The 13029-nt window shown below is 38.8% G+C and overlaps 1 protein-coding gene across 3 annotated transcripts in view; it reads left to right on the top strand.

Annotated features, from left to right (window-relative positions):
• Positions 1-13029, top strand: part of HIVEP2 (HIVEP zinc finger 2) — a 157607-nt gene that overhangs the window by 120094 nt on the left and 24484 nt on the right. For 2 of the 3 annotated variants that reach the window (XM_067542343.1, XM_067542344.1), the window contains exon 3: positions 12328-12372. The exons of the other annotated variant lie outside the window; for it this stretch is intronic. The gene's annotated coding sequence lies outside the window, so the exon portion shown is untranslated. The remainder of the gene's footprint in view (positions 1-12327; positions 12373-13029) is intronic. 3 annotated transcript variants of the gene reach the window in all.

Raw genomic sequence — 13029 nt, 5'->3', positions numbered from 1 at the left:
TATAATTGATAATGATTCATATTGCACACTTTTTTCCCATTTGTTGTGTGTTCTGTATTTGTGATCAGCTGTACATATTTGTTTAACCTCAGGTCAGAAATGATTGATGTGAGGTATTTGTATCCACACAAGTGGAATGCATAATAATGAAACAAAACCCCTGTGCAGACGTCAGCAAAAGGAGTCATAAGATTAAGTCAAACCATAACTGTAGAAAGATCATTTTCTTCCACAGCTCATTTGAAAAAGGTACTTCCAGAAATACTTTTGCACTAGTACACTTTAAACAACTCTAAAGATTCTTAAGGGACCTCTAACCTTGAGTGACTTGTCTTTAAGGTAGTGGTAACAAGTCATGAGCATCCAAAAGTGTCAAGGTACAGCTGAGGGGAACAGTGCCTTGACTATCTGGGCTGTAAAGCCATTGACAGTTTTATAAAATGTAACATGTAAAACTTTCAAAGTTCCTGCCACTTTGGGTGGCTGACAGTGGAACTGGAAATATCAGTGTGACTGATCTATAGCCCTTTACCCACTGAGCAAAGTCAGCTGATCTACATACAGTGTAGAAATCATCTGTGACTCATACAAAGCTCTCATATTTCTGAGCATAAGACAGCCCCTTATCTATAACTATGAACAGTTGATTGAGCATACTGCTATGTATGCTTCTTCCACCTGACTATGAAGAGGTTTCCTAAAGGCATAGTAAAACTCTTCCCACAACCCAGGCTCCCCACTTCCCAATGGGATCTCAACCTAGTACTAAAAGGACTGCCTAGACTACCATTTGAATCCATGGCCACTTATTTACTAACTCATCTTTCCATGAAGACAGTGTTCCTCATTGCCATCACCTTCTGCCAAAAGGATAGGGGAGATAGCAGCTTTGATGGTGGATCACCTTTTTACTGTATTCTTTCTGGACAAGGTCCTGCTTAGACCATGTCCAAAGTTCATTCCTAAGGTGACTTCTGCATTTCATATGAATCAATTTATTCAGCTTCCAGTCTTTTATCCCAAACCTCATGAGGATAATAGGGAATCCATCCTCCATATGCTCAGTGTGAGAAGAGCCTTGGCCTTCTATTTGGACAGGACAAGAGCTTTCAGGAAATCCCCTAGACTTTTCCTATCCATTGCAGATAAGTTAAAAGACACAGCAATCTCAGCTCAGGGACTTTAAGTGGGTCTCCAGCTGTATTAAGCTGTGTTACCAATTGTGTAAGATAGCTCTCCCATCTTCAATATGCATGTATTCTGTGAGGTCAGTCTCCTCGTCTGTCACCTTCTCCAAGGGCATCTTTATATCAGAAATCTGCAGAGCAACTAACCTGGGCATCTGCACATAGCTTTGCAGAACACTATGGCACCATGGGGGATTGGGCTGCAGTTGCCAGATTCAGTGCCGTAGTGCTATCATCTGTATCAGATTCGACTCCGAAGTCCCGGCCTTCAGTGGTGGGTACTACTCAGGAGTCACCTACGTGGAGCACCCAGAGGGACACTACATGAAGAAGAAGAGGAAGTTATTCACCTTGTGCAGTAACAATGGTTTTTTTTAGATGTGTGTCCCTATGGGTGCTCCATGACCCTCCTTTCTCCCCTCTACTTGAGTTCTAGTAGTTGACTCTACGACAGAGAAGTGAGGAGGCAATGCCCACACACGCTGGCTTGCCTCGTGGCAGGTGGGGAGCAGTACATGCACAGGCAGAACAGACTGCTACCAAAATTCTCCGATCAGCAGCGTGAGGGCGTAGACACACCTACAGTGGAGCACCCATAGGAGGACACATCTCAAAGAACCCTTGTTACTGCACAAGGTAAGTAACTTCCTCTTTCAAGCGTGCAATTATGTTTTTCTGAATTTATTTTGTACTGACTATCCATTAAGAACTTTGATAAAGAGCTGTTGGCTATAAAACCCCTATGTGTTTTCTCTGCCGTCTTGTCACTTATTAGTTCTTTGACCAGCCTTTCCGCGTTCTGAGTAAAAAGCACCAACTTTAAGAACTGGTTTTTTTTTTTAAATTGCCCTTCAGTGTAACTCATGTTCTCAAGTGAAATTTAGAGCAAGGAAGCTGCTTTGCATAAAGGTAAGATTGCTTTTAAAATAAGTAAAATTGGTGTTAGACGTGCCAGATAGACACACATGATCATACATGGTGGGTAGTCCTGGCTATTTTTAGGTTTTGTATTTAGCGTTTTTATTTTATTTTATTTTATTTTTAGTGACACCATCAGCATACAGTTTCCAGTGAACTACTGTTTCCAGGGTTTGTATGAAACTTGCAATTATAGGAGGAGCAGAGCTTGTCAAGTGTCCTAATTTATTATGCATTGCAAATGGTTTATTTCAAGCAGGAAGAACAAAGCTTAATAAAAAAAGACAAGCATTCTCTTAATAATTTGCCCTTTGCAACAGCAGACCTTTATCTGATCACCCACACTCATCTGGCTGCTGACGCTGTGCTTGCTTCATTTTCAAGAGCTATTTTTACACCTTTTGTGTCTTTTGAGGAACCAATTGGGTATGCTGGCTTGCAGTGATTCACCATCTCCAAGTGAACAGGGTGTCCTAAAATGTTGCAAATGGGGTGGGGGTGGAGGGTGCATCTAAATAAGCAAGCTAATTAGTTCTTTTAGGTGTTCTGAGTGCTAAAACACACCAGCAGAGTCTAATTGAAATAGCGTATGTTCTTTTTGTTGGCAGTACAGCTTTCTGAATGATTAGACTCTCTCCCAAAGAATATTAACTCTTTAGTATTTGTACAGAGTTTTGAAGATGCAAAGCACTATATATATATATATGAGCTATTCCTAATTGTGCCACTGACCTGCTGTGTGATACATTAGGCCAGTTGCTTCATGGGTCTGTGCCTCAATTTCTCTGTTTTAAAGTGGGGAGGATGGTATTTACCTTCATTTGTAAAGCTGTGAGAACTGTGGCTGAAAAGCATTATATAAGAACTAAGGGCCAGATCCTAAGCTGGTGTAAATTGGCCTAGTTTGACTGAGTACAATGGATTTTACACTAGAGTGTTTTCTAGAGACATAAAGCTATAAGCCGTGCCTACCGTGTACCCGGAAGGCTGGCGTTTAGAAGCATGTGGGATCCGGCATTTGGTTACATTTACAACAGACTGCTGACTGTCCCAGAGCTGGGTGGAAGGTGGGGCCGGGTAGGTTGTAACAGAGAGCTGCTCATTTTCCTGTGTAACTTAGTTCTTTGTTTCCTCTAAAAAGTGGCACTCATTAATAAATAGTGCTGGTTAATGATCTCCTTTTTCTGGTGTAGTTTAGAAATCCACTCAACTTCAAACTGTAAAATACTGTATTTACCTGGTTTCATACCTTGAGAGGCCTATCTATTTTTACTTAAAGTCTAGAATGTTTAACTAAAATGAGGTATACGTGTTGCTTTAGACATATACAATTGACTATTATACATGCTGGCTTGCAGCGATTCATGCGTCAGGCAAAAGAGGATATCCTAAAATGTTGCCATAATGATATATACAAAAGGGAAAAAATCAGAAGGAAGATAATTTTTTTTCTTGGGCATCTTTAGGGCTATAAACAATGCAGCAATGCTGCAAACTAATTATCATGTGCCCAAATCATACATACTTCTCATGTGATGCAATATAAACTGATTTGTTCTGGCACAGCAAAAACTCTGTGTTAAATCACCAGTTGAAATAAATCTCTCTCTCCAACTGTGTGTTAGGAACTAGCATGACCTCTGTATGATGAATGGAACTGGGGGCTAGATGTCCCGATCCGGGCCCAACTGAAAATTCAGAATTGACTGAAATGCAGACTTCTCCAAACACCTGTTCCTTCTCTGGGTCATAGAGTCATAGAGATTAAGGCCAGAAGGGACCTCGAGGTCATCTAGCCTGACCTTCGATTATATCACAGGCCACCAACACCACCCTCACCCCACGCTAAACCCAACAACCAAAATTAGACCTAAATGTTACAGCCCACAGTAGACTAAAGTATTGTATGCCACAGGTAGTGAATAAGAAGGACCAAGGTAAGCCACTGTCCAAGGCCCGCGCAATATCAGGGAAATGATTAAATGAGATATTCCCAGATAATCCCAGCAAGTGATGCACACCCCATGCTGCTGCGGGAGATGTGAAACCCCCAAGGTCCCTGTCAATCTGACTTGGGGGAAAATTCCTTCCCTACCCTGAATACAGCGATCAGTTAGACCCTCAGCATGTGAGCAAGAACCAGCCACCGAGCACCTTAGAGAGAGTGCCACCTGGGAGCCTTGGCCCTGTCCAGTGTCCCATCTCCAGCTGTGGCCATCACTTTAGAGGAAGGAGAACACAAAAACGCAGTATACATTTTGGGTGGAAAAGCAAGGGGAGTAAATTCCTTTCTTGGCCCCTGCAGGTGACCATGGAAACAAGAGAAAAACTCCGTGGGAACAGGATTGGTCTCGAGTATGCATACGCTCTTGTTTTTATAGACAGTGAGATCAGGATTTAGTAAACAACACTAGCATTTAAAATAAGATTTGTACACAATGATTGGTATATGTAAAAAAGCTGAATGAAGGACCAGATTCTGTAAACATTTATTCACAAATACAGTTCTTACTCATATGGTGAGTTCTGTTGAAGTCAGTATCTCTACTTAGATGAGTAGGTCTTTGTAGGATCAGGCACTGGTACTTGAGTGTGAAATCTAAATTGCTTATTTTGATACATGGTATGAGAGGAGGCATAGTTGTTCTCAAATTGTACAATTATCTATGCTAATGCATAATTTTTAGTTTAAAAAATCTCTTCCATTAAAATATAGTGATTTTCTTTTTGTAAAAAATTTGAAAATATGATTTCAACTCACATTTTTCAATAGGTTTTTTTTTTCTTTTGGCAAGTGGAAATCTGTCATTTTGCTCTAAAAATTATGCTATTTTTACACAAATATAAAAAATCTTTTGCGTAAAATTGGTAAAACTCACTATTTTACAGGAGAGAAACTTTACCATGATACAAAAACTGCTTTCCCCAATAGAAATATTGAAACTTCACCCCAGCTAAATTTGCAATATTTTTTTGTGAAAACTAACTATTTCAGTGGTCATGTGAAAAATTTAGAGATATGAAAATCTGTAACATTCACAAATCCATTCTGCTAACATTATCTGTCTAAACTCTTTTGTTAAGATATTGGTTTCCCTCTTTAATGTATATCAAGTGTAGTTAAATTTAGAGAATGACTATATATTTTATACACTAACATTTTGGTTTTCCTTTCTTTTGACAGAGTTGCCACTAAATTCATGCATTTATTTCATCTGTCATTTGAAAAGTGTGAAATTTCTCTCAAATTAACATATTTTTCTGTACTTAGAGTTTTTTTTTATTCTTTTCCTAATCTCATGTACTTTTACCTACTTTTCCAAGTATAAATAATGGAGTACTCTACATGAGTCCCTATTTTCCACAAGTTTCTAGTATTATTAAGATTTTTATTGTTATTCAGTTCATATGAACATAGCATAGGGATGCAGGGCAAAATGCTTCATTACCTTCCATGCTACAGATGGGTAATGTCACTGAGTCACAGGCTACGGTCTATACCCCAGCCTTTAACCCGTCTTCTGGGAGTAATCCTTTAGTGTACTGGACACCAGGGATCCACACTGTTCTTCAACGGTAGGCCTGTGGACTCCATCACTTTGAAGCTAGCCTTCTGGCAGCAATCTCTCTCGCCCTCTCTCCATGGCTCTCTGCAGCAAGTCCAGCCAAGCCAGACTCCAGAGAGACTTCTTCCCCCTTCAGGGCACAATGTACCTCAGTAGATTGCCATGACATCAGACAGCCTTTAGATAACAAGGTGACCTTTATTAGTCACCTGGAATACAGAATCTGAAAGTCTTTGAGGTAGCATGAATGAGGTAGGTTTTGGATAGAGTTCATATTGATCGAAGCCATGGCTTTGCCGTGCCCATGTCCTCTGAGTTCCTTTGCTGTATACAGACTAACACGGCTACCCCTCTGGAACTTTACTTTCTCTGTCCTCTATCCGTCAGTCCCAAATCAGAGCACCTGTGTGTCTGTGAAACCAGTTCTAACACAGACTTCTGACACCTCTCCCATTTGTTCTATGGACACAGCCATGCTGTGTTCACATGTTCAACTGCTTCTGCAGTTAGATGTTAATCTTCAGTTAGTGAAGTTTCCATTGGTTTTCCTTTCAAGTGCATTGATTCCAGCCCAGCTCTTGATGGCACATTCATAGCACCCCAGATGGATTTGTGACCCATACACCTCATGCTTTCCCTCTGTTTCCAGGAGAAGCATTTTAACTTCTCTGCACTCAGTGGGTCACATACAAAATCAGATGGTTTACTGAGACCATTGTTCATAAAAACATTACTTTTTTGTCATAAGTGCCAACTTGAAATCACACAAAATCTAACTAGCAGGGCTCAGGCTCTCATCTCTCCTCCCCCTTCTCCCTCGAGGGGTTTGGGCTTCAGTCATCCTCAAGTCAGGCCTACCCGTCATTGTTTTTAGTAAAAGTCACAGACAGGTCGTGGGCTTCCGTGAATTTTTTTTATTGCCCGCAACCTGTCCGTGACTTTTACTAAAAATAACTGTGACAAAATTTTAACCTTATTGTCTATCAAATCTGCAGTTGTTCCAACAGAACTTTAAAAAGTGCACATGGGCAATTTTTTGTGTTTTACCCATCAATTTTCATACTTAAACTTATTCTCAAAGGAAATAAGTAGCCATGTGAGAATTTGAATGGTTTACATGGTTCTTTCATTTAATTTTATATCTGCATAATCCCAGTTTTTTCGCTGTGTATACAGATAGATTCAATATGTCTTTTTTGGAACATGGTCAACCAGTATAGTTAAATGCAGTGTTATCTGACATGCTCATATGCCTCAGGCAAACGTTACACAGTGGTCTGCATGGCTAGTTTAAGCAACCAGATGCAAAATATTACCCCTTATTTTAAAAGCAATGCAATCAGAAAGATCAGCGAGCTGTTAATTGACTGACAAGGTTGTGTGTACTTCAGGCTGTTTTGGCATCTCTCTGATAGCAGTTATTTGTTCAATTCAAGGAGAAGAACTGTGGTTAGTTTGGGAACTTTTACCAATAAAGGAAGTGTTTAAGATGAATTTGGCTCCTATGTAGCTTTTTTTTTTTTTTTTTTTTTTTTTTTTAATAGTCATCCTGTGGAAATAAGTCTGTGTTCAGTTGGACTCTGGCAACATGTAAGCTTTTTTTATACATATTTTCCATCCGGTAGTAATGTGTACATTATGTGTGATGCTGGGGTTGGAAATAGTGATGTACTTTGAGTGAGCAATCCTTGTCATTATAGTGAAAAGGTCAATGTTAAAGGAGTTCTGCTTAGTATGGCTTCTTAAAATACCCTCAACTTAAGTTTAAGAGTTTTGGGTTTTTTTATGGAGAGTGGCAGCTGTACATTTAAAATTATATTTGTGATATTTAATTTAGCAAAAATTGTGTGTTTGGCTGCAGCTGTGTTGTGAGCATCTATAAAGCAAGCCAGGATCCTAACAACAACCAAAAATCTACATCTCCCTGCAACCAAGCAACTAAAGATTTAGTACAATGTGCTGTTCTCTTTTTCTTTGTGAACATTCTGGAGGTGGCAGATTAATTTATTTCCAGGTTACAGCAGTTAACCTCAAACAGTTATTTGTTACAATTTAAACTAAATAAGGACCAAATTCTGCTCTCAGTTAGATAGTGTAAATTTGAAGTTGCCTTCTTGGCTTTAACATTAATGGCTTCAGATTCACACTAGTGTGATTCACGGCAGAATTTGGCCTTTAACTTGAGCTGCCATTGAAGTGATTTGGCCTTTTCTGTAGAGATTTTCAAATGAATCCTCACACTTGTGTCGACAGCCCCTTGAAGTCAATTGAAAGACTCCTGTTGACTTAAGTGGGCTTTGGATCAGGCCCACAGAATGGATATAAACCTCCCCTCCTTGCCATGGCAATATGCCTGATCCCTAATTTGGGGGAGGATTACATCCAGGACAGAGAGAGTAATTCCTTCTCTGTGCCCATTTATTCCTTAGACTTTATATCTTTATTCTGAAACTGCCAACAAGGGTGCATAGTGGTGCAAGTTGAGATAGATTTTCTGAAATGGACCCCTGTCTACTGAGAACTAAACTGAGACCAACTTACTGTATATATACATATATGTTTTCGGATAATAATTTATTTTAATCAGCACTGACTTCAGTGGCCTAAAGGTGAAAGGCTTTAATTTCTTAGGGCCTGATCCAACACACATTGAAGTAAATAGGGGGCCTTTTAATCTGCTTTAATGGGATTTGGACTGTTCCCTAATCATCTGAGCCATTCAACCTCCTCAGTTTAGTCATTTGTGATATAATTCCTTGAGCATAACAAGGCTAAAATGATCTGGGCAAAACCTAACTATGAACAAAATAATAAATCTTATAAATATTAACTGAAGTGTACAGCTGTACAATTTTCAGCATGAGAGATTCCAAAATGTTATGCAAAATATTAGCCAAATTTTAATAACAGCATTTCAATATATGCAATATGCATATTAGAAAGTTAGATGTTATACCAATGCTGCTTTTACATGTACAAAATCTGTCCCTTGAAGCAACAAATTACTGTCCACACAAAACTGCATACACAAATAATTGTGAATAAAATCCTGGAACCAGTATACAGTCCGGTGATTCCAGAAAGTCTACGTATTTCGGATTTGGTGCTTCAGCCACTAAAACCCTGATCTTGTAATTCCGCTAGTGAAGCCTCTAGCACTCAACTTTGTTGGGAATCCCCACAGGCACAAGTGTGTGCCCACATTGATCCGACTGAAAGACTGGGCTCTAAGATTCCATCTCTGGCAGCTGTAATACAGGTATGTTTGTTTAATGAGAAATGTGCAATCAGATATATGATTGTGTGTGTGTGTGTGTGTATAGTTAGCATCCTCAGTAAAGCAATATTTATTTTATACATACATAAAAATGCTACAATACTATGAAATGAGATTTTATGAAGCACCATGAGGATTTGACCAGCTCATTCTGATTTACAAATGTTTTCAGTGTTCTTAACATTTCATTGCATTTCAAAGCAATGGTTCAGTGCAATGCATGTCGTGCAGTGGTTAGCTTTGGAGAATGGCAAATGAATTCAGTAAAATAAGATAATATAGAAATCATATTGGCTGGGGTGGAATTAAGCAAATGAACAATTTGGGATAGTGTCTTCTAGGGTGAAAAAGATAACTCCAGTACTCAAAAACACTCAAATACAAGCGATGGTAGATTAAAGAGAATATGGTAACTTCAGTTCAAATGAACTTCTTTCTTTAAATTGTATGTGCAAAAGGATTCCATAGTGCTCCTCCAGAACTGTAGCAAAGGCACAAACATTCTTCTATTCTCAAATAATTCAAAATTTGCCAAGTGCCAGTGACAAGCACAAGTATTTGTATTCATAGTCAGACACATTCAGATAGTCAGGAGGGGATGCCAGCTACAAAACCATAATCAGAAGAGTCTCCTAACCCAAGAATGTTAGAAATATAAAGTAAAAAATCTGTGATGAAGAAGGGGTATGTGTTTTCATAATGCTCTTTCCTCCTTGTATTTCTTAATAAATATAGGCCAAAAACTGGAGAAGTGGAATTCCCCTTATGATTAGATTTTCATTCAAGGTGCATAAGAAATTTGTAAATTATAGTCTTCTTTGTTTTGTTTTTGTTTTCTGTTTGTGAATATAGAGCTCGTGAAAGGTGCTATACTGACAGTCCTCGAGACAGAATCCTGGTACAGAACACTGAGGGCCGGTCTACACTAGAAGTGCTACATCAGCGCAGATGCACTGGTGTAGCTGTGCCAGTGTAGCTTATCTGGTGAAGATGCTGTATGCTGATGGGAGAGCACTCTCCCGTCAGCATAATTACTTTACCGCCACAAGAGGTGGAAGCTATGGCGGCGGGAGAGCGTCTCCTGCCAAAGTAGTGCTAGTGTGGACAGCGCTTAGGTTGTTGTAACTTGCATCGCTCAGGGGGTGTCTTTTTCATAAACCTGAGCGATGTAAATTAGATCACCTTAAATGGTAGTGTAGATCTCCCTTAGCAATTGTATAACTTCCACTAATTGGACCCCTAATGCATCTCAGCTGTAAGGCAAAGGTGTGAGAAGAGCAGTATCCTTGCCCATTCAGTTCTTGAATTTATAGGCTGCCAATTAGTGCCAAATGTTGAGCCCACTTTTTCAGACCTAATTTAGCTCTGATTTTGCCTAGCTAGTAAGAACTTCAGGTTCAGCTGTATTGTGGTGTGTTTCCATTGGGACTCCTGACTAATGGGAACTAGAATATAACCACCAAATTCATCATGGGCCACCCTAAAGCCATCATATGGTAACAATAAATTAGTCAATAAATGGCTGTCGATGTAGGTATCATTGGCAGAGCAGAGGAAATCAGGGGAAGGGAGGTTATGCCAAAAGAATTCTATTATTCACTGCAGGGGACCAAATCCTGAGGTAGGTCTTTACGTATGGTCACATCCTCAATTGCAGACCGTACTCAGCTCAAAGATGGTCTTTGTGCTCCATTACTCCTGAGGCTGGTTGGCGGAAACTAGAGCAACCTGCGGACCCTGCCAATGCCCCCTGCATAAATACAAGGATTCTGTAGCAGCTAGTATAGCAGCTCTATGCTAAGTATCGCCCTACAGAGTAGAAATTCTCCAGGGACCAGTTACTGTGGTTTTAGCGAAGCTTTATGCTGGCAGAGCAGCACACAGAAAAAAAAGCCTTAATGCAGAGCAGGATCTAATGCTTACTCTGGAATCAGTAAGAGTTTTTCTGTGTAAGGAACTCAGGATTTCACCTGAAATACATAAACTTTCAATTTGTTCATTTACAAGGACTGTAATATGATCTACAAACTGGGAAGCAGTGAAAACTGTGTCTTACCTAATTTTATTTTAATGCTTTCCAGTACAGCTACTTAAAAAAACCCAAACTTGCTCTAGTTATGACATTTCAGGAGCTCCGTAATCAAATGAATACTTGTGCCTTGCATATAGCAGACCAGAGGCACCAAAAAAAAAAAAAAAAAAGGAATGAAAGGGAATAATGCTCCCTTAAAAGTGTTAAACCTTTGATTTGACAAAAATACAGTTCCCAGTTTCTCCGTAATCTTTTCATGTTTGATATTTTCAATGACATAAAATGTAAAATAAAATGAGAAGATAGTGGACTTGTGTGGTTTGATGGCTTGGCTACAATTCCGTATTATCATAGGAAAACCTGGGCTTGGTCCACTTCCAGAGAGGACCCCACAGCTCAAGAAAATTATGTGCTCTACTTAGCCTGCAATACAGTTTCTGTTCAGTGTAGATGGGCTCATTTCAATCATTCCAATGGGAGCAAAGCCCTGCCAAAGGTATTAAAGAAAATGTGCATCCTTATTATCTGTTCTTTAGCTTGAAATATTCATAGTTTTTTCATGTTAGATAGTACACTTCTCTGTGCAGAACAGTATATATAAGGTATTTGTGATGTGGACCAAAATAGAAATATAAATCAGTTGATAAACAAAAGTCTCTTGCTGATTTGACTTGGCACATCAGTGCTCAGTATGGAAGTTGAGGTGAGGGGTTTGCACATGAAATTATGAAAAGTAGGTTTCAAAATATGTTAGTAAAGTACTAGGCCTTTCCATTTATGTTAGTAACATGTAATAGTTTAAAGAACCAAAAAACAAATTGTTATGTAAAGGAACCATTTCCAACCCAGCATATACTGTGGTTCAAACTGTGCCAGCAGAGGTCACATTTAAAAGTTATTGCTAATGTATGTCTAGCATTGTTGCCCTGAAAAGGGATTTTTTTCCCCGAAGAAGTGTGCTAGCCAAACTAGTCTATAGATTATCCTCCTAATTAGACCATAGCTCAGTTTTATAGTTTTATGTAAATTATTCTGAGAATAATATACATCTCCGAATAAATTGACTTTTTAACATGGGTCTCCCTAGCTACATCAGAAAACCTCTTAAACTTTATTAACAACGTTCTTTATTCAAATACAGTTGTTGCTGTCATGGTCCCAGCCACAGTCTGGACACTTTGGAAGTTATCAGGCTCAGGCCTCCAAAGCTTCTTGCTCATGACTAGTGGATGAGCAAGTTAATTTTTCAGGCATTGCTGTATACGATAGTAAGCTACTGTATTTCTCTGTCCAATGCCAGTTACATATTCCAATACTTTCTCCTAACTGCATTTGTTTCTTTCACAGGAATATTCAAGATAGTCATGCGTATTAGATATTTAGAAGATGCAGGTAACATTTTTATTATGGAAAACAAAATTACATCTCTTCCTATTCTATCTCCACTTTCCTGGTCTTTGCCAATTTTTTTTCAACTCAAGTGCAGTCCTCCAGCCATAGAAATATAGCACATTCTATCAATTTCTTCCCTTGATCTTCCATATGGTGTGTAATCCTGACTCCATGTTTCCTTAGCTCTGTTTCACCTTGGAAATATACTACCTTCTGATAATATGACAGCAGAGAGTCTCCATTTTTCTTCAACTTCAAGCACTCTGCTTGGATTAATAAGTCATGCCCCTGAGCTTTACATATTTACAAACAGAACTGAGGAAGCCTATTGTACTTGAGCATATCAAATGCTGAAACCTGGTTAGATATCATGCAGTTCTAAATTATTTTTAAATATGACATGCCTAAGTCTCATAAATGTAGTTTTTAAACTATTGCTGTCATCAATAATTCTCTAGCAATATACTCTGACTAAAATGTAATTCTGTCGATTTGAAGATGTGAAGTGATAGGGCTAGTATTTTAGCTTATATTTCAAATGCTTTTTTTTTTTTTTTTTTAATTGTAACATTTAATTATTTACTGCTGGCTGTTCAAAATAATGTAAAAGGCAATATCTACATTTTCTTCCATAAGGCAATTATGTGATCTAATGAT

The sequence above is a fragment of the Emydura macquarii genome, unplaced genomic scaffold (assembly GCF_026122565.2).
Source record: "Emydura macquarii macquarii isolate MOO-44397 ecotype Brisbane River unplaced genomic scaffold, CSIRO-AGI_Emac_v2 contig_705, whole genome shotgun sequence".
NCBI lineage: Eukaryota > Metazoa > Chordata > Testudines > Chelidae > Emydura > Emydura macquarii.
This window is presented reverse-complemented; position numbering and strand designations above follow the sequence as displayed.